The sequence below is a fragment of the Athene noctua genome, chromosome 7 (assembly GCF_965140245.1).
Source record: "Athene noctua chromosome 7, bAthNoc1.hap1.1, whole genome shotgun sequence".
In the NCBI taxonomy this organism is placed as follows: Eukaryota; Metazoa; Chordata; class Aves; order Strigiformes; family Strigidae; genus Athene; species Athene noctua.
The window spans coordinates 8,498,129-8,525,983 of record NC_134043.1 but is presented as its reverse complement, the minus strand read 5'-3'; positions in this window follow the sequence as shown (position 1 = coordinate 8,525,983).

Genomic DNA, 27,855 nt, shown 5'->3' with positions numbered 1-27,855 from the left:
TCATGTAATCTTGCGTGGCTGCACTGTGAAAAGTGCTGAGCATCTGAAAGTCTCATTGATACTGCAGAATTAAACTTATTCAGGGGAGGAAAAGCAATTTTCAAACTTTAGATACAGTCCTTAATCATTCATTTAAAAAGCATTTCCATAGCCATCAACTTGACAGTATTTAAATGAAAAGACTGAAAATCTCTTGTTTTTCAACAGGAAATGTTTTCAGGGATTGGCATTTCACATGTGTGAAGAAATTTACAGTAATCATATCCTGATGACAAGTCTAGGAGAGGTTTTACATCTAATGGGAACGATCTAATTTATCTTTCATACAGTAATACCCAGTGGCTATTGTGAACATTTCATTATCAAGGAAATTAAAGACAACACAAGAAAATTAATGCTTTAAGAGAAAGTTCTATGGTCCATTTAACTCTTCTTTTGACTGTCCACATAATGTAATAAGATAATTTGCTTCTTTTCTTATGCCCGAGTAATAGAAATAACACTTTTAATAAATCATCTACAAAAGCTTTAAGAACAAAAGCAAGCTAGTCAGTATAAAGCTTTCAAATTACTTCTATATAAATGCGTATCATGTATACTTCAGCAATCTCCCTCTCAAAGAAAAAGCCCTTATACTGAAAAATAACCATTCTCCTCTTCTCATTTCCTACTGTTTCTGTTTGGATATCAAACATTCTCACTGCACAACAATACTATCCTCTGGTTGTATGGACCTCAATGGAAATTTTGTCACAAATTCAAGTGTCACAAACTCACTGTGTGGATGGTGGCACTCTATAAAAGCATGGCAAACACTCCTAGCAAGAAAATGCCTCAACCCTTTATGGTTGGAGACTTGTAGGGAAGACTCAAAAGTTTTGCTGGTGAGCACAGCTGTTTCTTGTCTCACCTCCCTTTCTTCCAAGCACACTTTATAATTCTAAGTCTCGTAAAACAAAATTGTTCAACCAAAAGGCTTTTGCAGTATCACTGAAGGAACAGGACTTTAAAAGAGAATACCTCTTTCCTGCACCTGGGATGTGGCTAAAACTGCCTCCCTGCAGAAAAGGCCCTAGAGCTGGTATCCCAGCGAGTCCTCCTGTGGTCATTTCTCCTGACGAGGATGCTCAGGGTAGGATTTCAGACTATGCCCAACCCTTCACTGCTTACTTAAACAAGTGCATCGCAGAGGTCAGTATGGCCTGGGTCTATCACTCCAGTCACTCTTGCCTGTGTCACTCCAGTTGTTGAAGGGAGAAGCACAAATCACAAAGGAATCAAAACAGCACAGGGTTGGTTAGATGGGGCATTTAAACATTTAAAGATGCAGATAGCCACCTAACAAGATTTTAATGAGAATGTACTCATTCTTGAAGACTTCTGAAATTACTCTAGAGTTCTGTTAAATTTTCAAATCTGTCTCCCCCTTCCTTCCTATATATCCAACAGCTTTGCTTACCTCTTTCTGAGAGGGGGAGGGCAAGGAAGCCCAGCATATAAATTCCTTTCCTTTGATACTTGCAGTCATACCACGTAAAAAACCCCTCCTCTGTACATATTTGAAAGACACAATCATTTATGTGGATAGCTGAATTCCCCCTTATATTACTTTGCATTCACGCATCAGGTGCCTGGGGCCAGGAGGACATGCTGAATATGAGAGTATCTGTCTAGCCACAAAGTAAATATGGTGCAAGGGCGGATTAAGACAAGCCAAATGAGTCTGCCATTTCAGACTGCAAAACTCTTCAGGCTCCTCTGCCATGCCAAAAGAGTGAAGAATTTCACAGAGATGACTGGACTGATCTCCATGCCAGGGGAAACTGAGTCACTGAATGTCCCATTCTCTGAGTCATTCTGGCAAGACTGGCTGAAAGCAAAATGTCCTCATTTCTTCCAGTTAGTCTGATTACATCCATCTCCCTAACCTGGTATCAGAAACATGCCGGGTATGTATGTGCACTGTGCATTTACACGCACACGTACAAAAAACAAGCTAATTCTAAAAGTGTGTATTTAGTTAGGAACCAGTGACTTAATCTTATGGCCTTGCAAATTGGAGAGACTCTTTTCAAAAGAGAGTTACGCCGTCAGCTCAGGGACAAGTGATTTTTTGCTGCTTTGACAGATTGTACTGCCTATGCTAATATGCATCAGCTGATCTCAAGCCATAATGAATTGATTTATCATTTACATTTTGACAAAAAAGACATTTAGATTATTTGTCTCTTAAAATTCTCCTGATTAGAGTTGCTTCTTTCAAATGTAATACTAAGTTATTAATCAAGGCAGAGTTTTCTGCTTTCCACAAATCATTAATTATTCATTTAGCTATGATTAGTGCTACATGGGGGAAACTTTTGTTTTAAAAAAGGCAGCATTCAACTCTTAACAGATACAGTACATAATAATAATGTATATCATAATAATAGTAATAATAATAATGTGGAAATGTAGTATTCTCTTGGGAGGTCTGAGCATTTCCTCCTCATCTAATTTTAATTTATAGCACTGATATGCTATAACTGCTTTATCTTAAAATGGTTATGCACCCCAAAGATATGAGACAGCTACTAATATCCACCAAAAGGAAATTCTTGAACATGATTGCAAACTCCAGTACTTACTAATTTATAATCTACATGAAAACACTAATTAGTTCCACAATGATTATTTGCATCTCCTCAAAGCTTTAGGAAAGTTTGCAAAACAGACTTTCCAGTCTGAATTTCCAGTGGATAGCGCTGCAATTCCAGTGACACAGAAGTACAATATTAGGCTAGATTTCACCATTTCTACCACCCATTTATATCATTATTTTCATCAGCATGTACTAGCTCCCAGAGAGAGTCAGACGTGGAGCCCAGCTATACTGCTGTATAAAGGCACCGTTCCTGCCTTAGCCACACCAAGGTCAGAGGAAAACCTCAGTCTAATGGAGTTTGAAGACAGGACTGAGTTTTGAAATGAACTCCAGCTTCGGGGTCCATGTGAACAACGACAGCGAAAGGGATGCAGTCAGATATCGACATCAGATATTTAGTAAGAGTGGTAAAATGTTATTGCTATCAGTTAAGATGACAGAACAGAATGTGTCTGCGTTGCTAAATGTGAAGAGTGGCATTAAAGACCTTTCTGTGCTCATCCTGTCTCTGGACCAGCCCATGGAGCTGCTGCTGCTCAGTCAAGGTGTGCTACCCAGGGCGAAAACAGCAAGGAAAATGAACAATAAAGAGTTCACAGCATTCTCTGAACTTGGAAAATTTCAGTTAATTTGGGGACTTGCAGCTCATAGATAATAAACTTAGACTTGTCAATTCATGTTTCAAGTTTGTGCACTTAGAGGCTCGTTTATGCGCACAAATGGCTTTTCCAAGAGTCAACTGGTGACATATCCCACTTCCTCATCTATTTTTCTCCTATTGCTCCTGTTATGACTAAAAGCAGCAGGATTGTATTTTTCTCAGTGGGAAATGTGTCACCTGCTGTTGAAAGGAAAGCAATTATTGTGTCCTCGCTAAATCTCGGGCCTATTTGTGTAGAGCTTTAGAGCTTAAAAATATAAACATCTCGCTCTGTGCCAGTGTAAGTGGTTAGGTACTTGGGAACCCCAGCTGGGATCTCCCTGGATGTCACCTTCAGTGCCTATTAAGCACAGGGAAAGACGCCAAACCCAAGTGCCTTTCCCGTAACTGTGTCTAATCAATGGAAAGTAAAAGTGAATGATGTGCTCTTAGTTCCTGCACAGGACACCTCAAAACATTACATTCTCCCTCTCCCCCTTTATTCCAGGAGTCAGATTATACTTTTCAGCTTTATTCAAACAAGATTTATGTCAGCCCTGCATTTGCACAGTTGTTTTCACTCCTTTTGTGTGTTTTTATGTGACTGTAAACCTGTCTGACAAAGGGATGGGTATTTTATTTGCACACTGTCAGATGCTATTTCTCTGTGCAATCTCCGGTTATCAAACAGAAGTCAAAATCAAAACAGGAAATAAGGCAACTGGGCATTTACATTTGCAGTTGGCCAATACAAGAACCAAACTCACAAAATGTGTATTTATATATATGTGTATACACACGCATGAAAGGATGTATAGATGCATTCTAAGAGATGGCAGCTTTTAATACACAAAGTTTGTTTCTCATGAGTTTGCTATTTAGATATTATTTGTTTCCACAGAAATTTAAAAAATGCATATAAATACTTGAAAGGGAAAGAGCATGATTAAATTTAAGAAAAAATAATCTTATACTAATTATGAAAGGAACTTTCTAACACTACTGATCACTGTCCTAGGATCTAGGGAAGCAGACCTAGCATCATTTTTAGGGAAGGGATCCATAGCCTCAGTATCAAGCATCATTTCAGATAATGAAAGTGTTTTCAATTTTTACTGCCATATGATCCCAGTTAATAATAATAATGGTCATATATTTTCCCTAATATAAATTTAAAAGTTAGTACTGAAAATTGGGATCATCTACAAACACATTTAGGAGGTACTCTCTATGTAACTAACTGGTATTTTGGAAGAAAATACATTATATTTTATACATATTCTCATTTCTAACAAAGCATGAAAATGCAAGCTGGAAAGCCATTTTTTCATATAAAGTACTACATGCATTTATTTATAGAGAACTGTCTATTTATAGGCATTTAAAAAATATCTGTCTTACGTTAATCATTTTGTATGGGCCACAAAGATCTAGTATCTGTTTACTCAGATAATAATTATACTGATACTTCTGCTGTCTTCTATATCTATATCTTATCTTCTATATCTCTATATCTGAGATTTACCGAATCCAATTCGTCTACTCCATTGGTCCTGTCTCTGATAATGGCTAGGCCCAGCTATTTCATACAAAGGTATATGAGCCCCAGGAATGGAATGGAATGGAATGGAATGGAATGGAATGGAATGGAATAGCATAGCATAGCATAGCATAGCATAGCATAGCATAGCATAGCATAGCATAGCATAGAATAGAATAGAATAGAATAGAATAGAATAGAATAGAATAGAATAGAATAGAATAATTTAGGTTGAAAGGGACCTCTGAGTTATCTGGTGGAACCCACACACACAAAGCAGGGTTAACTTCACAGTTAGATCCTGTTAAAGGCGGCCATATCCAGCCAAGTTTTGAAAGTCTCCAAGAGTGCACAGCCTCTCTGGGCAACCTGTTTCAGTGTTCGATCACCCTGATGGTAAAAATTTTCTCCTAACATCAAACAAGAATTTCCCTTCAAGCAACTTTTGTCCATTGCTTTCCCTGCACATCTCCAAGAAGAAACTAGGTCCATCTTTCCCATTACCCTTCCCTTAGATAGATGTAGACAACCATGAAATCTTGCCTCAGCCTTCTCCTCATACTCCTGAACAAACCAGTCCTCTCACCCTCTCCCTCTGCTGTCCCAGGCCCATCTTGGTGGGCAGTTCTGGATCAGCTCCAGCATGCCCAGAATGGGCCAGTAATGAACCGCTGTGCAAGATGGACTCTGGTTTCCCATCAGCTAGGCAGCTCCTGCTCTGAAGAACACAGCTCCCTATTTATTCTTCAAAATGCTTATTTTACGTTAAGTAGCTGTGGATATACTTTGAGACATATGAATCCTAAATCTACATAGCTTCTGAAATCTGTGGTAAGTAATGTCACAGATGAATTATGTATTAAAATCTATAGTGTTTACAATGTATTTTCTATCACATTTCTATAAATATTGGATAGAGCCAGCTGACATCAAAACACACACACACAAATTTTCAATGAATACACATTAGAGACATTTTACCCCTATGCAAGCTAGTGCTCAATACAGAGATTCAAACAAAAGTATTCACATAATAAATTAAACATCTTCCTGGTCAGATACAGTATGCAGGCTGCTCCTTCAACAGCAACTAAGAACTAGTCACCTATTAACTTTGCTGTTGAAATGCTATTAGCTGTGAAAATAAAAACACTGTTTACTTGCTGATAGAGTCTGGCAGGACTCAGAAAGGACCTGAAGTGCTACAATCCTTCTCCAATCCTGAAGGCTGAAGGTGACATGTACTACCCACTGCACAGTGTACACCATACATAGTATGCTGCAACTTGCCATTAAAATTTAAATATGTAACATTAAAACATGCAACATTAAAACAGGCAAGGAAAACTGTATGAAGAACACTAGATTTGTGTAGGGTTTTTTTTAAAAAAAATAAAAAATCCCAAATCCTCTTTGCAGTGTCTTGTATTACTGACAGCCTTTTCTCTATTTGCTTTACCACTCATGTACATGGTGCTCCATATATATTCAACATGTAGTTTCCCAAAGACACCAGTTCTTGCTGGCCAAGAATTAAGTTGAGATGAAGAAGGAACATTATATAATAAAGTATATACAATATTGACCCAGCTTTTCCCTTTCTGTACCACAAAACACTTTTCTAAGAAAGTTCTTTTATCGCAAAATTAAATATTGTGCTTTGATACAGTTTAAGAATAGGAAAGGCAGAGGAAATTTGCCATGCTGAAGAGCAACTTTCTGTTCATGTAACTTTGATGGTCCTCATCTGTTTTATTATAGAATTTCTGGTCAGAAGCCCAGAAACAAAACAGTAAAAAACAGGGGGTACACATCGCAGATCATGTTTTCCTTCAGATGATCTGCTAGAAACAAGGGCTCTTAGCATTTGGCCAAATTCAAACACTCTGACATATGCATAGGTAACTGTTCAAAATTGCAGCCCATGAACTAAAATGGTATTTAACAGCTTGACCTATAAAATCTTTCCTAAGCTGTGACTTTGAAAATAAATACAGCATATGGTCTTTGCTGAGACATACCAAAAGATTCAGTGATAATATAAACACAACAAGGCTGGATGATTCCTTTCCAAGTCATTTGGAATATGAGTTCCCAAAATCTATAGCATATGGATGTATTTTATTTTATTTTAATTCATTTTGTTTCATCATTTAATTTAATTTCATTTATCTTCTCTTCTGTTTCTCTTTTCTTAAAACACTCTGGAAAAACTGACTTTTAATTCCAGATTCATTATTACACCTGCTTTGATCAGGGAATCATAGCCATCTCGGCATGCCCTGTAAAAGTTCATGAGGTTCACTACAGCTCTTGAAATAGAACTTCGTATCCTCTGCTTTCTAACTTCATTTGGCCTTCTAATATTGAGTCACAACTAGTATTACAGTCATATCTACAACAGATTTGTACTGGGGACTACCAAAGATAAATATTTCTCTTTTCTCAAATGTGGATAAAAATGGTACCAGACCACTAATCCTTTCTATATGGGCAGATGGCCGTTTGATGTATGTACTCATCCACAAACAAAATTCAGAAATTCATGTGGTTTTATCTCTATTCATTATGTATTATTGGTCTCCCTTCATCTAACATCAAAAGTGCAAGTAAGAGGACTGCCATTCTTTATGGTAATTGTTCGGCTGATTACTCATGAATAGTAACGCTTCGCATTTATATAGTTCTTTACATTTCTAAATTACTTTATAAATCTTGGTTCATCAAAAAGTCTTAACACTTCTTTCCAGAACTTAGCTTGTCTAACTGAAAGGAAAAAACCCAGTGTCACAGTGTTACTTGTTAAATATTTAGTGGTTTGAGGTACCAGAGCAACTGAGTGCATGAGTTTGACAAGGTTTTGAATTTCACTCTCATGTCATAAATACTCTTCTGTGTACATGGAAACAAGCAGGCTACAGAAGGGATAAGAAATGAGAAACAGTAGGGAAGAATTATGCCACCGAAGATTATTTTTTTAAGGCTTTTATACCACACCTACTGTTACCTGACTGCCCAGTACAGGTCAAATAGAACAAACATCAACTGCATGATGGTCCTATCTAAGGCTAACTTCACTCACCTCTGAGGGTGAAGACTAGTCATGCATAAATTGCATTTCTGTGGCTCTCCATACTGCATACTGCTGGTGTTTGGCAGATTGTTGTTAACAGATTCAGGGTAACAATCTTCCAATCAATGCCCCACTGCCGCTCCAACTTACAGAGCTTCTTGCACCATTTTTTTTTTTTGTTTATATGGCTGCTAAATTGCCCAACATAATGGCCATAAGTAACAAGACCAGGGAGTCAAATGAGTACACTCACAAAGTTATAGATGTCAGCAGAATGTCCTCGTAATAAGAAGGGGAAAAAATTAAGCAGAACGCTGAAGTGATGTAACTCAGTGGCCATGTAGTTCAACACAAGTGTTCCCTGATGTGTACAGGCACACAGCTGGCAGCCCGGGTGCGGGTTATGCCTGACACAAGCTGCCAAGAACTTTACTTCTGCATTATTTCAAGTACATGAAAAAGTTTATATCACCTCAGTGTATTTTGTAGGAAGTTTTAAGCATGGAGTTTATCCAAGGTGCTGCAAAACCAACTTTCTATCTAAAGCAACCTATTCTCCTCTAGGCAGAGCAAAATAAATACAGGTTGTGTGTCTAAATGGAAGACGGTTTACATATATATTTGTATGAAAATAAATTTTGCTGAAAAAAAAAATATGACTATCTCAGAAGTGGTCACTATGTCACAAAGCAGTGCATGGAAATATGTTCATGAAAGAATCCTAGTCCTTTCTGTAGGAATTAAACACACCTTCATGCCAAGAACAGATGCACAAACAGGCAAATAAAGGGGCCAATGCCTTTTTTGGTTGCTGGCCCACTGCAATTGCTAGGGCTGCCTTAGGTATATGTTGCTGGATCTGTGTGTTGTGACACATCAGGACCATCTGTGCTCCTGCCAGCTCACACTAAATACTAGATGACTCTGCAGCTATTTGCTACTTCTGCGCTGCGTAAGAAAACTATTAAAATTTGTCTTCCATGGGACAGCTCACCTGAATACCACTTATTGTTCAAGCATTTGCCAGGCTGAAAATTCAAGACGTGTAAAAAAAGAAATAATTTCTTGATATTAGCTGTACAACCAATGTTTTAACAATTGTAAAAACAATTGCAGGCTTCCAAATGTGCTGTTTTAAGTGAGGCAATTAAAAGCAATGATCCGGTGTCAATGATAGCTTCTAGGGGTTGAATGAAATAAATAAACCTATTAAAATAAGTGGATGCTTAACCTCAAATCATCACATGATGTTGGGTATTATTTGGAACATTTCTGCTAGTTTGTAAATTACAACATCATTGCAGTATAATTTTTGTCACTAACTGTCCAGCAATCAAGACTCCAGTGATGTAAGGCAAAATGCAGCCTCATAAATGTAAGAGTAGTTAGCCCAGGCTTCAGCTACATTGTTTTATAGAACCTTCCAACCTAGTGAATCTAGTAAGAATTTTAATGCAATGCAGATGCCACATTGTCATCCTACCCAAATTTCACACAGTGACAAGCACAGGTATGGTATGTTATTACTAAGAGTTAAAAGCAAACTGGAGGAGCAAGTACAAAGACATTTCCTTGCCTAACCTTCTTCCATATTCCTTTTCTGTTTGCTTAGGACCAGCTTGGTAGGAAATCTGTTGCAAACTGCTACAGCAAACCACCAGCCCCCAACAAACAGCAATATGTCCTTGGGAAACAGCTGTGAGATCACTTATATTATTCAAATATGTAATACAAACCAATGGCTAGTTGTGTTTTTTTCACTTAGGCAACACATTTGCCAGTGTATCCAACTGCTTTCAGAAATCCTTACATTATAATAAGTAATTTTGCTATGTTCTGATGCATTTGAGTATGTCCAAATACATGAATTTGTGTATTATCTGTAGAAGAATTTGTTCGTACCAACTTATAATTTTACAGCAACTCCCAAAACCATGTAGGAAAAAACCACCAACTGAATTTTGCATAAGCATCAAGCAACACTGAAGTTTGGGAATGGCAACTGGGAACACTTCAAATAAACCTGACTTTTTGTTTCCTCTATATGTTACGGAAGTCACGGCTCATAAAGGCATCTCCAGTCAGATACTTAAACTTTGGAAATATGGAATGGTCACTTCCGTGAGATTAAAACCTGATTTCTTTATGGCAGCGATCGCATAAGGAGGAACGAGTTAGGGGACCAAAGCAATCAGGAGATGCCTGCAATTTTAGGGCCATTTTTAGTCCGTGCAGGCAGATTCTTGCCCAATGTTGCAGAAAACTGCAAAACCAGAACAAGTATGTGCAATCATTCATAAGGTCAGGACTCAATACAGTTTTCTAAAGGAACATTTGATTTCCTAAAACTTTAAGTTTTTCAGTTTGGAATAGATTTCTGATTTTCTTTGTTTTAAGCAGGTTTTATTGCCGCAGTAGTTAGAGATGTAAGTCTTCTGTGAGGTTCTGAAGCACATTAGCCAAAAGCTGAGTATTGTGAATGTTTCATTTCATCCTGATGGCTGTTAGCGTTAGGTTAAATATTAACATGCAATAAACCCTTGTGTTTAAAACACAGAATAATGATTTAATTGACAAGAAAGAATTCAAGTGTCTAATTTCTGTTTTGCTTGACAGAAAATTTGGTCATTGACTTCACTAACAGTAAAATGGTTGAAACAGCAAGAACGGTAGCAGTAATCATGCAATCCATCTGGACCATAAACACTTGAAAAAATCTACTTCACCAAAAATGTTTTGATTAAATAAAACTGGTTTCCTTTTTTAAATAACTACGCATTTCATCCTTATTATAGTTAAAGTGAATGTATTAGATCCTTGACAACATGAGAAAGGATATAAATGAATTAACAGCCCATTTTAGCCATTTTGACATGATTAGTTTGTAGCATAAATTGTGCAACATACTGATTGCATTATGACTTGACAGAGAGTCTTGTACACTACAAAAATGACAGACATTTAGGCTCCTGTCCATTTTTTAGTTTCATTTTAAAACTGGTCCCATGGGCTTTTGCTTAATAAAAACCAAACACCTTGCTCTTGTTGTAAGCCATAAATAAGCTTGGGCTTGGGTCACGGCTAGCAGAGGGATCCTGGACTCCAGGGGCAATGAAGAAATGCCAACAATATTTGACATCCTGCAATTTTTGTGCATGACTTCATGGGGATGGGCAGGTGGGTTGGTGTGATTGCAAACAGTTGAACAAATTTCACTGGGAGCCCTGGGAGCTTCATAGGAGGTAATGAAGTGCAGACATTCAGAAAGAAACACTGAAGGCAGATCATTAAGATCTCAGGAGGAACTTTAAATTACTCAAAAGAACCCCATTACTAGTGAGCATACCCTTCAAAACTGACCTCTTCTGAAACGCTTTTAACCTCAGGCTGTCCCCAGACTTCCAAGCAGAGTAACTTGACATCTTTCCATCTTCCTATATTCCCTAAATATTATGTGCCAGATGATGTCTTCCAATTTCTTTGAACTAAAATGCATAAAAGACTGTAAGGAAGAGCTGGAGAACTCTGGGTCCTGTGTTTTCAATAGTACTGACTGCCTGTCTTTCAGAAGAACGGGTAAATTTGAGTGCAGGAGTTAGGGAAGTCCCCGAGCCCCTTAAACAGCCATTCAGTTCCTTGTAGGGCTTGTGACAATTAAAAGGTAGCACTGAACCCAGCTGAATTTTACCTTTTATCCAAGCATGTCAAAAATTTCTGTTCATTTTATGTCACCAATATATAGTGTGCTGCTCTCTCCTTCCACCAGAACAAGAACAGACTGGACAGTAACACATGTACTAGGGCTACAGCAAATAGATCTGCCTATGCTGTTGTCATCAAGGGAACTGGGGCTGGCAAAGATGAGGTAGCTCATTCCTATAAACTCCCATTTCTGTAAACTCTGTTGCTGGCAATGGTGTGGGCTAGGTTTACACTTCAAGTGGGAGATGTCAGCACTCCTGGGCACTGGGTTATGCAGCCCTTTCACCGAAGACTCAAGATTTCAAGAAGCTCAAAAAGGCCTCAGGTTTCAGGAAATAAATATGACCTTTCATAAAAAAAGGGGGGAAAGATGCAGGGACCAGTGTTTGCCTGAGGATTACCTCAATCCCCTGCTGTCAGTTCCAGGAGCAAAGTCTATTATTACACCTCTGCTGCTGCCTTGAACGAGTTTCTACAGTGTAAATGAAACGATTCTTATTATCTGCCCACAATGGTGATTGAGAATTTTGCACTTTACAGGAACAGCTCACTGCTCTCAATTGCCTCATCACTGATCTTCTCTAGGCCATGCCTCCCTGTCATACCACAGACAGAAAGCCTTCCACAAGGTTAGTCCAGATGCAATGAATTTTACTGCTGCTGAAACTCACTTTATCCCAGTGGAAATTTGCAGAGATGGAGTTAACTGAAAATCCTGTTACCTTCCTCTTGCTGGCTCTGCCATTTGCTTCCTGCAATCCACCCCACTGTGTTCCCACTGAGGGCTTGATTCTTCATCAGGAAGGTAAAAACCCACCTCAGAGGATAGAGCAGAGAGAGGATGAGACAGTGCGAGTCCCTCCACTGACAGGAGATCAGCAGTATCGTAACTGCACACCTGCTCAGTAAGGTGCTGCATCTTACAAGATAGGTGTATGGGAGTCAGTAGAAAATTAAGAGAACCTGAAGAGCTCACAGGATAAATGTGATTACATTTTTAAAAGCTGCTAAAACTCAAAAGCCTGAACCATATATATATATATATATATATATATATATATATATAAAGTAAAACGTTTCACTCCATGCCACTTAGGCTCAAAATTTCTTTCTCACTGATATGCCAAAATTAGAAACACGTTTTCAGAGAAGGCCTAAGTCCCAAATAGATATGTGGCCTTCAGAAAGGCAGCTCTATCCCTATAGCCTTCTAATTTTCCTCTGAGAAGCCATCTGTTTGGCCAATTAGATGTCTGACTATTAAAAATCCAATCACAAGGAAAATGGTATGATTCATACAGAGTGGCTATACATTTTTTCTTTCTATCACAGAGCAAAATGCACTTGCTAACACCAATCCATCTGCCTTACAACACAGACATACAGCCATCAGTTCCTCTGTCTATCAAGCTCCAAGTGAACTCTGCTTCCTTTTGAGTTGAAGCACAGTGATAATAAGAGCATGACAAATTGATCTTCTGCTGTGGTGAGTCCTTTGACACTGCTCTAAGAGCAGTTTGAATTTGTTGGGAACATAAGATTAAAGTAAATCTGAAGTTTAAAGATCAGATTGAATCTCTTGCTGCATCTGCAGTAACTGAGTGGTTCCTGACTGGTACATGTGAGCCATTGTTTTCTTCACCTACGTCCACAAAATATCTAAAATATACAATAAAGATGATAAACTCACATAGTTAGTTATGGTTAACCATCATGTGAAAGGTTTGCATTGTACTGTGAACAGTAATTACCAGTTATTTTAGATTCACACCTGACAGCTACTTGTCTGTGACTTATCTATGTGTGGTAAACCAATTTATCATAGGGTAATCATGATCCCTCAGAAGTGGTTCAGAGTCCATCTACCTTCTGGGCTTAAACATTATCTGTTGGCCCATTTGTGCCTAAGTAAATAAAATTAATATCTAAATTTTTTTTTTAAGTGTTTTTTTTTTTTTTTCCACATGTCTCCATACACAACTTGCATTGGCATCAAAGGGAACTGAGTGCATAGAGTTGAGCCTATTCCACACCAATATAGTGGTTTAAACAAATGCTTGACTGTGGACTTCTGTGACTACTTAGCATTATTTGCCTTTTAAAAAAAATTATTTTATTTTTAATATGTCAAAATAGGTACACATGTAAACTCAGGTAACTTTGACTGCCTCCCCCATGTTTTCTCATACACCCTCTGCCTATTTACCTATTTATCACCCCCTGTTACCAAGCTGTGTACTCCTTGGCACAGGGTATTGCCTCTTGGGGAGTGAATAGCTCACATTTTGGTAGCTTCAACAACAGCAGAGCTGAACTGAAGGGTTTTTTCTGTGAAATTCTCAAAGATCATGCATAGTGAGTGGCAGCAGACTGTACTGAACTTTGGGAGCCCTTGCAAAAGCACGTGGTTTGGGCCCTTGTTCTCATGTCTGCTAGAAACTAAAAACAGAAGGGAGGATGTGCTTAGCCTGCAAAGAGAGAGAGAGCTGTCTTCCAGTTCAGAGAGCGAGTGCACTGGGTGAACTACAGATATTCTGACCCTTCCTCCTGGAATATGAATTAGTTTATGACTATAAACTCTGGGGCTGGAGTTACAGAAACGGGCCAGAGGGTTTAAATCAGATTTCAGTGCAAAACACTGCTCTCCAGAACAAAGGTGGTAACTGGAGTATGGGAAAAATTAAACAGATTTGGATCTCATTTATGCCCATACAAATCTGGCTCTTGGTGTTGATTCCCTCTGTATGTAATTTGCAATCAATGTGAACCCTCCGTGCAGCTTAAGGTAATACACTTGGTGAAGAGGACAGGAACATCCTGCACGGTGGTACTACAAGGGGGCAGAATACTGCAGGAGACCAGTGTTCACTTACATACTGTCCATTCCGTCCTCTCTTCTCTTCAATCTACATAATTTTCAAAAACTACAGATATAGCTAAAGTTTATAAAACTGTGTGTCAAACCCCCAAGACAAAGTAGCAAGAAAAGGTATTTGGAAAATGCCCTATCTTTTGGCAGACCTACGGAAAACCTTTTATCGTAATTAGAACTACTAGGCAGCTTTATAACTAGTTTCCATATAAGGTGGTCATAATACTTGAAAATTAACAAAATTCCTACATGCTTTTTGAGCTCTGACATGAAATGATGAGAAACACAATATATACATCATTTAAGCACACTATGGAACAGAATGCGGCATCAACACAAAGCTAAACATAAAAAATACAGAGGAATTTTTTGTTGAGATAATTCTCAAAATGCTGCGTAAGACAAACATAAGCATTTCCTTGGAATAAAATGGCAACATTTTGTCTATCTTCAGCTTTGCCAGCTCATTCTAAAGTATTTTAGTAATGTACATGAATGATTATGAAGGTTGTCTTAGATGGTTGCCCATTGCCCTGAAGAAAATGTTTATGACCTGAATAGATTAATTATATTCCCCTCTTAAATATCATTCCTTCAGGACTAGTTATTGTTGAGTGTAAATGTGCTACTTTATATGCAAATAAAATGGACTGAGAGTGGAATAAAAAGTTTGGTATATATCTCCTGACAAATCATCTTATTATGTTTTATATTAGCAGACAGAACATCTTGTGGTATGAAATGTTAATAGAGTTCAACAGGATGCGGTACTTGCTTCCTTGTTTCTAGAAAATCTTAGTCAAACTTTCAATTATTTTCTGTTAGTCACCTTTGCTTCATTTGGAAAGGATTTTACCTGAATAGTAAGAAAGAGTGATACACTGAATGCAAAAAAAAATATGAAACTCCTTAATACATAATAGTAGTAAACCTATTTAATAGAAGTGACATAAATTAAAAATAGAAGCTAATGTATTCTTGAAGGGTCTATAAAAGAGGATTCAAAACAATTAATTTATATTGGTGCAAGACAATAGAATCAAAACCCAGAGAATCCTGACTATAACCTTGCTTATAGTTAGCATAGTTCATTGTTAGACAGCCAAGGCAATTTCACGTTAGCACTACATACTTCAGTCATGAAAATGCTTAGATATTCATGAGAAGAAGGAATTGCAAGACATAGGCTTTAAATTTTGTCCTTAATCTTAGTTGTAAGTCTGAGTACTGACCACCATCTGGCTACACAGCAACAGACAAGTGGTGATGATTTTCAGATATTTTTAACAAAAAAAGGAAGTTGCTTGCACCCACATTCACAATTCACCACTACTCCAAGCAACTCTTTTATTACTACCTGCCTGCAATATTTAACTTGTTACTCATTTTTATAGAAAAATATGCTTTGGAGTTTGCCATACCGTGACACTTGTTTCCAAGGTGCCCACTACCTGCCATCAGCCATTACGAAAATAAAGATATTTACCTGCTCTTGGACAACAAGACCTTTGATTTTTAAATAAAGGAAAGATCCAGGAGACCTGAAGAGGAAAAGATGATGTGTCTAGAAGATTTGAAAGTGTAAGGGCAGAGAAATGTCTTGGTTTGATTCTCACTTGGGAGTTTCACATAGGATTATAAAGTATTCAAATTAAAAATTATTAATTGCTCAGGGACAAGAAAAACACGGATTATGAATCATGATCAGTTCTTGGTCTAACTTTTCTCATCTATGAACAAACTTAGTCTTCTATAAAGCAAATCACTAAACCCACCTCTGCTGTCCCTGTGATCTGCTATTTGAGGAAGACAAGCTTGGAATGAAGTTGCACTGTTGCATAAAATATTAAAGGTAAGAAGTTATCCATACCTATGGCTTAAATTTATTCTGGATTGAAATAAAACTTTGAACTTAAATAAAGCACATAAAATTAGTTGAATGGAAACAGCTGAATGAAATTTTATGGATCATTTTTGTAGATCTTATTCTCTCATATTTTTAGCCAAAATTTTAATTAATGTGATTACACCATTTTTTATACAGCATTAGTCAAAGTCAGCTGAAGTAAATGTCAAAGTACCTGACTGAGTTCAGAAGAGCCAGGTTAGATGTAGAGCTCTGGATCAGTCCATGATAATTAAAAGAAAATCACCATCAGAATGATTTAATCATAGAAGTGTCTTGACATAGGATTATTGCCCTTGAAGCGTGAACTTAATTATTGAATCTGCTGCTGAGAATCCTCAAATACTATTGAAGCTGAAAGTACTTAGGGCCTCTGAGATGCCCCCACTTCTGAGATGGACCTGCTCCAACAATGGGATGATTGGGTTCATCAGCACAGGAATACATAAGCAGAATATATAATCTATGTGTTGCATTTACACCGCTAATGTGTTCGCTAATGATACAGAATGATTACATTCACAAGTAGGTTGGCTGTTAATTTAGGATGCCGTGCAAAGTACTATGAGTGTAGTAAGAAAGAAAAAACTCTTCAGTAGGCATAAAAATAAGTTCCTCTCATCTTATCCCTAAGTCCATGTGCAGTTTTGAAAACAAAACCTGAGGAGACGGAGGCATGGACTCTGTGTACAAGTGTAAACAAACAGAGGCTTTTATTGTTATTAACACTGAGAATTTCTACTATCTTCAAAGCTATGTCAGAAAGCACGAGTTAGGCTGTGTTATAATAATTGGTTACAATGTCTTGTGCATTTGCTGTCCAGGCGCTCTAGCCTACACACTGACTGGCTAAACTAAAAGATTAACTCTACTGTCGGCATCCTGGTTATCAGTCCTTTAGTTCTTTTCTTCTGCAACTCTGTATTTTCTTCTTGCATAGCTGCCAACTTTCTTCAATTGTTCTTTATTCTTCAATCAAGGACATCGTCGAGCTGAGATGTTCATTTTCTGCCAAAAAGCTCTCCACAAAAACCTATGAAAAGGCCCTTCTTTCACCTAGCAATCTGCTCATGTGGAAGGTATCAACAATCTTTGAATTCCAAAAAACTGATAAATAAATACACAGGTAGATAGATAGATACAGCTAAATAAATAAGGATGATGACAAAGTTCTTCATAATATTTTTAAGCTCCTGTTAATCAATCTTTCCAAACAGACTGAAATAAAATTTGAAAAAAAATATCCCCAACCAAACCCTGCTGCATTTAGATCTTTCATGCCAAGTTACAACTCAGAGATCATTTTTATAGCTGTTTTAATCCTGTGAAAGCGAGGTAAAACTGCTGCTGGCATTCCTCAAACTGTTGTGGCACTATCAGGAACCTCTATATTATGAGGAGATATTTGAGCCCATCATCTCCAATTTCCAGATAATGTACTGACTTAATCACCACTCTCCACAATACAAAGCAGGCAATCTTTCTGTCTTTTGTTCAATTTTTACATCTTAGAACAGTTGCATTTCAGTCTTCTATACACCATCTACTCCCACATCTGTCTCACACTATATAGCTATTCTTTACAATTCCTGCCATGCTTATTTTTGTTGCTACATTGAAATCTTGTGCATAATTATGTAAGGTTGCTATGGAGATTATGTGTGATTTGTCATGAGGAAAATCTATTGTGTTTGAGATAATTCTGCACGCTAATGACCGCCAAATCTTTCTTCTCCTCCGCCCCAGGGATTAGGAGAAACTACCTGCCTGGATGTTCACAGCTACAAACCAAACAGATTTTATAAACAGAAAAGTTTGTGTTCGGCACAGAGGATAAGAATTTTCCCATTTTTAGGCAGATGGATATGAACTGGTATAAGGTGACAGCTTCACAATATGTCGATGTCCATGTTTCTGAAGAATGCATCACAGGTAGTTTTAAAGTGTGTATAAAGTTAATATTTCACTTTGGTGAAAATGTCAATGTTCATGGTTTCCCATGAAGAAGATATGGTGCAGTATAAATTCAAACTAAATACAACTGGGTGGACAGAACTTTGAAAATTATGTAGACAACAGTATTTTGAAATGTTAACTTCTCCGTCCCTAGCTCTGTATCCTTTTCAGAGCTAGGAAAGCTTACAGTGTGATTGATTACTGCACATCAGTCACAAGCAATTCAGACCATCCAGCTTGGGCTGAACAATAGCTAGAGGCTTACACACTGCTTTCAACCAAGGTCATGGGTTAGTCCTTCCTCACTGCAGCTAGCAACATCCCTCCTTCCTCAGGCTGGGGCTAGCTCAGAAAGCATACGTATTTGCATAGCAAGTGGATAGGAAAACAGAGAAACATGTCAAATGTTTCCACCATGAAGATCTAACTAAAGAAATCACAGGGATTAGGTAGGAAAATCCCTCTAATTTCAGGCAGAAGAGGTAGAGCAAAAAGGCAGCAAGTTTCTGGAAATGAAGAAATGTGCTCATAGCAACAGGCCTTTTATAAGGAAAGTGCAATTCAAGGAGCTGTTTTAAAAAACCCGTTTATGTGACAACTCTAAAGTAAAATCTAAAGCCTCGGACAGTTACAGACTGCAGTCCATGTCATCATCGTGTGCTTGCCATTAAGTTTGAAGGTGTCATATCCTTTACTACCCTGGTAACATTGGATGGAAGGGAAAGGGCAAAAAATAGAGATGCAGAAAAATAATGAGATCTTTAAAAACTTCAAAACATTCATCATCTTCTGACATTCTTTCATTCCTCATAAGTGACCCTCATCATTTTTACTGCCCTCCTACAGATCACCTTGTAATTTTTACTTTTATGCAATTAGTGATGAATATTTGCTGGCCTAAGCATTTTTCAAATCACCAGTAACAGAAAAGAACATTAAGTTGCAACATGTAACAGAAGGACAAACACACCCTGAGGTGTATGTATCTTTATACAGAGCAACTTCTGTCTTCCCCACATAATCTTATATTAACCTACTGCTCAGGACTGCTGACTACGAGCACAGGAATGCATCTGAAATAGAGAGACTCCTTAATTAAAACCTGACTTTTGATAAAAAAAATCTAACTACTACAGCCAAGCCTTTGGGAAAAAAAAAAAAAAAAAAAATCCCTATGACATCCTTTCAATCAGTGGTTTAGACTTCAGAAGCAACAGGACTTTGAATATTTCTTTTGTACCTTCCATTCCCTACATTGCACGCTTACCATACAGCCTGGCTGATGTTTGCAATACTTTGATTGCTGCCCTACCATGCTCTGAAGGGGTAATCTGCTTCAAAAGCTGCATAAATTGATTGGCCTGACTTTGGTGACACTAAAAAAAATTGGAGTTTGCTCTGGTGGTTCATAATGTTGCCAGAACCCTCGAAGGAATTTACAACCTCATTATGCACAAATGGGAATGCATTATTCTATATATTGCTAATGTTACAATAGCGTTCAATAATAGAGCTTTTAAGTATTTGAAAAGGTCTTCTACAGCACCTTTTGAAGGTGGTTTATAAAATACGGTCAGGTAAAGCCAATTATTGACTTTAACAAAACTGTTATACTACTCTATGCATTTTTAAGCACATTTTTCTTGCAGTTAGAATTAACACAGATGTCTGAAAGTTATTTTAAAATAAGAATAAATGAGAGAAAAGGAAGGAATGGTGGTTAAACAGCTGCATGCCTTCCTTATACAGCTCAGGCATACAGGTTTTGAAATGCTGCGTACAAGAAAATTGTACAATTCATTGCCTCCCAGATATACACCAAAGATGTTCTCCTAAAGAAAGGGTGAGTAGAGGTGATCTGGAAAGGGCTTTTAATCTGTGTGATAAATTGCTAAATTCTATTACATTTAATGAACATCAAGGCAGTGCTGGAATTGCAGAAATAAATAAATAAACATATAAAGCCCTATCATAAAACTAGTATAAACAATAACATGAATTAATAATAATAATCCTATTAATGCCTGCATAATTTAGATAAGTTAATTAAGACAATTTTAAGTTTTAGTAATGTATATTTGGAGCTTTGAGGTCTAATTTTCTAAAGAGGTTTTAATGATCGTTTTCCCTATTTATTCCTCCCACCCACTCCCCATTTAAGGAATGAGCTCCTCTGGAAAAAAGCACGAAATTTAATGGAAAATTGTATTTTCTGCTGGATTTTAGAACTGTATTGTGAATTTTTCTTTCCTGTAGAATACCCAGTGGCTTAAACCAACAAACCTATGAGAAGCACAGAGCCATTACTTACATCTGTAACAATTGAGAAAAATGTCCATATGACCTTTGGAAGCCCAGCAGAAGAATCTATTGTTTCCAGGAATCAGATCCTATTACTGTCATTTTATTGAAATAAAAAACCCTTGAGAAAAAACCTTCATATTTGGCTAAATGTTAAAGAAATATTCAAAGGGGAACCATCATGTATATACATATTTTCAGGAGAAAATTTTTACACCTTAACACCTTCATATAGTAAAACTGACCCATTTTGACCTGCAATGAATAGAAATGAGGTTATGACTTAAAATTCTCCTACACTTCCTTCTAAGCAGCAGATACTATTTAGGCATTTCCAAGAAATAATTCCTGGTCACTTGATGGTTGAAAGTTTAAGAGTAAATTGTGAGCAGAAAATCAGTCATGAATAAGAGGCATTTACACGTCATTAGAAATAATAAAACCCAAGTCATGGGTGGTTCTACAGTAGAGAAATGAAAAAAAAAAAGTGTTATTTGACATCAACATTTGTTTGTAGGAAGTATTTGTTGTAGTTTTCAGTTAGTGGCTGTGGCAAATCCACTTTTGCCCCAGCTCCAGCAATGACTTCTGTAGTCAGCATTCGTGAATGGCTGGGAGTTAACGTACTGATCAGCATCTGGGACAAAATCTTGATCCCTGCACAATAGATCAATGTCTAAAGCTTGCACTGGCCTCAGCAAGGTCACGGTGTTGTACCCTATCCTTGCTTCCCACAAAGAGGGTTTATTTGGCTGATCATAACTCTCCCTGTAAAGTTCATTTAGTGAAGTAGTTTCCAGATGACAGTGAAAGGGACAGTCTCACCTTCTGCTTTAGCTAGCTAAACTGAGATCCAGGCTCCTAAGTTTGTTCCACGTCTAGTGAGGACAGAAAGGCAAATAGCTCCAGGCTAAAACAGAAATCTGCAGGTTGGTAATGTGCAGTTAGGTAATGTGAGGACCTTGCAGGATACCATTTGCTCTGTGGCTCTGTGAAGTGTTTACCCACTGTCTATAAATAATTCTTTTTAAATGGTTGTTTACAGCTGACACCCAGCCTGTCAGAAACCGGAGGTTTGACTTCAGCTCCAGTAGCAAGTGGGCTTTTTATTAAGGGTCTGCATTGAGGCAGTGTTGAGTCAGTCTGGGAGATGTTCCTGCACATCACCTTTAATCATCCTGGTATTTACAGTTATTTATAACCTCAGTTTTTTACTTCATCTCTGAATAGATGGATTCAAGTTCTTTGGGCCATCTTGTTGGCACATCTCACCAGGCAGCACATTTGCAGGTCACTTTTGTTTTGCCCAATTAATTTGGGGCATTTTTACCTGAGAAAATTCTTGCATATGGCACAAGATTCTTTTATTTAGCTTTTCTTAAGTAAACCATGGTCTGACAATTAATTGAATTTGAACTGCCAAAGATTTACAGCAGCTACGCTGGAAGAGTGCCAGAGACAAATGAAGAGGACAACATGTTACCTGTAAGGCACTGGGCTTCATGATACAACTTTGTAGAAAGAAAATGACATTTCAAAGCTCCTGGTGATGTCTGTCTGAAGTTGCAGTGCAACTGACAGGGATGTTACCAGCTGACATCAATCACAGACCTACACTTTAACAAGGAAAGAATTCACACATAGGTATTCTCTTAAAAGCACAGAGCAGCGATATTGTTTGACACTCTTTTCTCCTCCTCAAGTGGTATACTCAGTTATGCTTTGAAATTCTTATCTTCCATTCATAAGCATAATAGATCCCTTCCATTCTGCTGTGCAGCAAATGATAATTATTTATCTGTTATGAGAGGGTATAAAAAAATAAAAGATATGAAAAATCGCTGATGAGCATTCCATCTATGGCAAGGGCTGTACACTTAAATCTACATTTACACTTCAAGCTAAACTAATAAAAATAAGTAACTAAAAGTAAAGTAGAACGTTTTATGTGATCAATACATTGAAAACAACAATGCTCAAACTCACTTACAAACCTATGCATCATGTTCAGTCCAATCACACATGAGAGAGTAAACATTTTAGGTTTAAGTGATTTTCATCCAAGACAATAAATACTGCAGAGAAATATCTGAGAAGTATTTCAGTGAAACTTGTTTTTAAATGAGGCATTTCAACTTTCTGTCCTCCGAGGTCGAGAGAATGCCCAACCATGAAAGCTGCTGTAAGAGACTAGCAAACAGCAGGTGCCTTAAGAAGCTGACTTTGCATATGGTCAACCCTTCATATTTCTGTCTGGAGTCAGAAAATTAAAGTCTGTCTTCCAGCATCCATCATCTCCAATTTGCTATGTTTGTGGAGGTGTTCAGCCAGTAGAGGAGAATTTATGTTGCACTTACGGCTCTATACTTATCTCAGCCTGAGCCAGGGTACAGCACCCTTTTATTGTTTCAAGTCTCAAAAAACTAGTCCTGATCACCTCTATTCAAGCCTAGCTCCCTAAAAACTGAGTAAGTCTTTCCAAGAGTCACAACTCTATTTACCTTGTTCAACTGCAAATCAGATACTAGAGCTCTACATATCCTCTAAGGTATGAAATGTATCTCAAAAGGATTCAGACTCATCCCAGCTCTCCTCCTTCATTTCAGCAATATTTTTCTCACTCTGTTATTTGTGAAAGCATAAGCTCATTATGTGCTGTCCAACACTCATCAGAAGATTATCATGTATTAATTTTCAAACCTAATATTGCATTTCTTCCTTGTGATAAAGTTTCTCAGAACAGAGAGCCAGATATTACTTTAGAGTGGCAATTTGTAAAGAAGATTAGTCTGGCAAAGTGGATCTGAAGAGTTTGTTTCTAATTATTTCCATAAATGAGCTTTACAGGAAATTCTAATAGGAAGTTCCAATAATCAAGCAATTTATGCCAAACTAAGCTCTAGTATTCTCCACCTTCAGATACTGCATTTATTCCATTAAGATCTATAGACACTTGTGAATAACATTAGAGTCCTAAAGTAACAACGAACATTTATTTTATTATCCAATTTATAAAGTACACTCATTGTGTGCTTGCATTCCTATTCTATATAATTGTGCCTTATACCAAAAGGAGTTTTATCACATTAGGTGGACTGTGTTATGCATCTGTGATCAATTCCAAGCATTATTTCACAGCTCAGTGCTTTGAGCACAACAAGGAGAAGCTAAAGGCTTTGGTTATCATATTGCATATGCATTAAAGTTGACATGGAAAAGAGCACAGCCTTTAATAATGTCTCGCAACTTTTAGGTTGGTCATGACAGAACGAACAATCATTCTGGGATGTATCATCCTCCCTCAGTATCAGCATTCCAAATCTCAGAATTACAAGATCAAATTGACAGCAAAGAAAACTTTGCACACGTCACACAGGTCCAGCCAGCACCCTGAACCACACATGTACTCTACTTTCAAAATGTACAGGCATTCACTACCTCCATTTGGATCTGAATTAAGCAAAGCTCTACACCGCAAACTGAAAATGAATTATTTGAGTCCCACTGAACTTATCACATGCCTCATATGTGGGCACCAACATCAGTTTTTTGAGATCATCCTTTTGTGTTCCTACCTTATACAGCTATATATATACCAAACAGAAAGATCTCTGTGAACAGGCTGTCTTTGACTAGCCCTTATCTCAAAGGTCTAAGACTGACATTTCTGAAGCAAGGTTCATGTTGAAATGCCAGCTGCAATGTGGCATGAAGCACCTGGTGATAGGTAATGCTGGAGGTGACAGCCCTGCTGATTCCTGACTGCTCTTCCCAGACCCAAGAATTTGAGGGGACTGATCCCATTGAGGATACCACATTAAGTATTTTCTAACTAAACATGAGATTTTTTGCCAGTCAGGACTGTAGTCATATTCTTAGATTAATGTCACTAGGAGGGAAAGTATTTCCACAGTTCAGTCTTTTGGGTTAATTAAGAAAAATTAATAGATAACATATATTAATAGCTTGCAAGACTTAATATTTTTGTCTTTGCTGATGCAGCTCAGATAGTTTCAAACAAAGAAAGCAGGAAGAACAAAAGAAAGAAAGAAAGAAGTGCTGAGAGTTGTTAGTATCCCCTATTCACACCCCAGACATGCACATATGCCCACTGACAGGTAGGAGTTGGAAATCATGGAAAATCACCCAACTGCAGGTCTTTTGGGCATATTTCATACATCTTCCCGAAGCTGCAATCTACACGGTCCCCTCCACCAGCTTATCCAAGAAACTCAGGACATCTAAAAGGAGAAATAATAAACGATCCATTTTATCTTTCCCTTCTCATTCTGCAGGAGAAATAGCCTAATTTACTGTGTCCATTTGTGTACTCAACTGAGGCAGCTCAGTAGGTTATATGTGGGATGAAATTACTGATGTAATTTAAAACTGAAGAAACAAATTTGACCTTTAATTCTTGAGGGAGTTGGTATTATCTTTATTCTACATGGCTTCTGGAAAAAATTTCTATTTCCTACAGTCTCAAACTTTGCACAGTAAAAGTAGCTTCTCTGCTCTTTGGGATGCACCTGTTTGGAAGATGTTAGATGTTAGGAGAAGCAATCTTGAAGGTAGCAAGACCCAGTCAATAGATGCTTTCCAAGATGAGGTGTTGAGACCTTGGACTGATCTGTCTACTCAACAGAGAGTCAGCACAGGGAACAGAGAACCAGGGTGATGGCCATATGACATATGTTGCTATGTGGACTGGCACTCCACTTGCAGATTTTTCAGGCTATTCAGCTTCATTCCTATATATAATGCTCTGTAATAATCAGTATTATGAGTCATGAATGTGTTCACTGGGCTGGCCAGGTGTATGTCCAATAGCTTGGGTCGCAACTATCAACTGGTTGCAGATGAAGCTTAAAAATTAGCTGTCAGAGAGCACTTCCCACAAGTGCACAAAGCAGCTCCACTCAGAGAAGTGCAATTAAAAGAAGAGGCTGTCACGCTGTTGTAGAAAGCATCAATTGTGCATTCATCAGTCCTCCAGCAGAGTCCCTTCATTCCTGTCAAGGCTCCCTCTGTGCCTCTCTGTCTGCTTGGATTGCTGTGCAGGAATGTAAGTCAGCTAACAAATAACAAATTTAAGGGCTAACGAGTAGTGTTTTGTTGACTGCTCCTTTTGATACAGGTTCAGCCATGGTCAAATTTGCTCACAAACAAAGCTGAAGGGCTAGTAAACACACTGGAGAGAAGAAAATTGTAGTGATCTATAGCATCAGGAGATATCCAAACTTGAAATTATCTCATGCTTTGAAGTGAATTAACGGAGAGAAAATTGGTGTAAAAGGGTACCTAGGAAATTTCGATAGATTACACAGAAGTCTGATGATATTGTTCTGATACTTCACACAAGTGTGATGCCAGGAAGTGTTGTCATTGCCAGGAAGTGCTTTGTGGGATTTTAGAACAAAAAAAAACACATTACAAAACTTACAGAAAAAGGAGTAAGATTTTTTGTAGGACACCTCAAGTTCTGTCATTTGTAGACTGACACCTGATGTTTGAGATGTTACTTTATGTTAGTGCCATATGGCAAGCATCACCACAACTGGTAGGTGCAATACATAAACCAAGCATCTTTTAAAAACCTGAAAGGAGATGAAATACAGAACATTGCCCAGTGCTTCCTGAAGGTAGGCAAGAACTTTATAAATTGAGGAACTGAAAATCTCAATTTTCTGTAGTTCAGAGAAAAGTTTTGGGTTTTTTTATCACGAAGTTCTCTTGTAATAAATTCAACCTTACACTGCTGCAAGGGTGTTAAATCTTGTTTTTCAGCATGAATTCAAGAACCAGCTACTGACCGCTTGTTTTATTTATTTAACCTTCATAGGAAGACATGTAGGGCTGAAACTATTGCAGCTATGCCTACAAAGGTACATCATTCATGAGCTTTCTGTATCTGACACTAGTACAAAGTGCACAGAGTATCATGGATGTTAGAGACAGTGTGAAAAGGACTGAGCTGATTTTAAAATTATTTATCTCCATTTCATCATGGAGGCAGAGTAATCATTTTCTTTCCCTTTCACATACTGAAAATAAGTTTTTATAAGAGTTTTTAGCAGCTAATCCACATTTGATTACTCTCTTCACTGACTCTGAGGAAACATGTAGCTTATTTTAGTGAAAATTCACTGTAGATTATGGTAGTTTAAAAGTTATGTGATGAAACCCCAAACCAGACTCAGTGCTGGAGATTTTCCACTTCGTTTCAAATGAAAGGTGTGCCAAGCTCACAAATATCTCTATGAAGGCAGCCAAGCAAGTGCAGAACAATACAGCATCTGAGTTTTGGTTGTCACAACTAACTAAAATCCCAAGCCAAGCAAACTTTTGTTCCCATAAAAATCCAAACAGCAGTTGGAAAGAAGCTCACAAAACCTCTGTAACACTTCTGATTTGACTCCCTAATTTCCCAGAGCATCTTTCAGGGTGCAAAGAACAGTAATGTACTTCTTCTGTCCTGCACTGAAATAAATTGGACAAAATGTGTGCACATCATTTTAAAAACAATTAAATGCATATTCAGTGTAACTGCACACTTGGTCACATTAATTTAGATTAAATAAGAAATATGTAAAGTAAGTAAAGCTACTGTGCTCTGGAGATCACATCTTCTGTGCAGACTGCAACATGCTTCAGGAGATACTCATAGCTTTTGCTTAAGACTGGCCCCACTATTACAATTCATCTGCAGACCAGCATAATCTAATTTATTTACTCTAGAAAATAATCTACCAAATCTGACACAGTAATACAGATTACAGCCATTTACCTATGTTTGAAATACTGTTTAAAAGGTAAAGATATAACTTAGTGAGTCTCTCCATAACATGTAGAGTATGTACTGATATGGATACTCTGAAGATACTCTGCTGATACTCATAATCTCTCATATGAGAAGAGACAATCCATTCATCATGGAGTAGAATATTAGTTATATAAAACAGTCTAATTCTGTAACTTCTCGTTATCCAGGTTAGAATAGATCAGTGAACTGATAAACATGGCTGGGGAATCCAGATGTGTCTTTCTTTACCAGAGCAAAGCCTGCCACCCTCACATATACAGTTAAGCCCTTTCTTAAATAAAGGCAAGATCAAGAGATGCAGGGAAGCTACTGTCCACAAGTTAGGGCCTTTGATATTACTTAAGCATGCAGACTTTTAAAGTTAGATTGATACATTCCTACCTTTAATAAAAAAGATG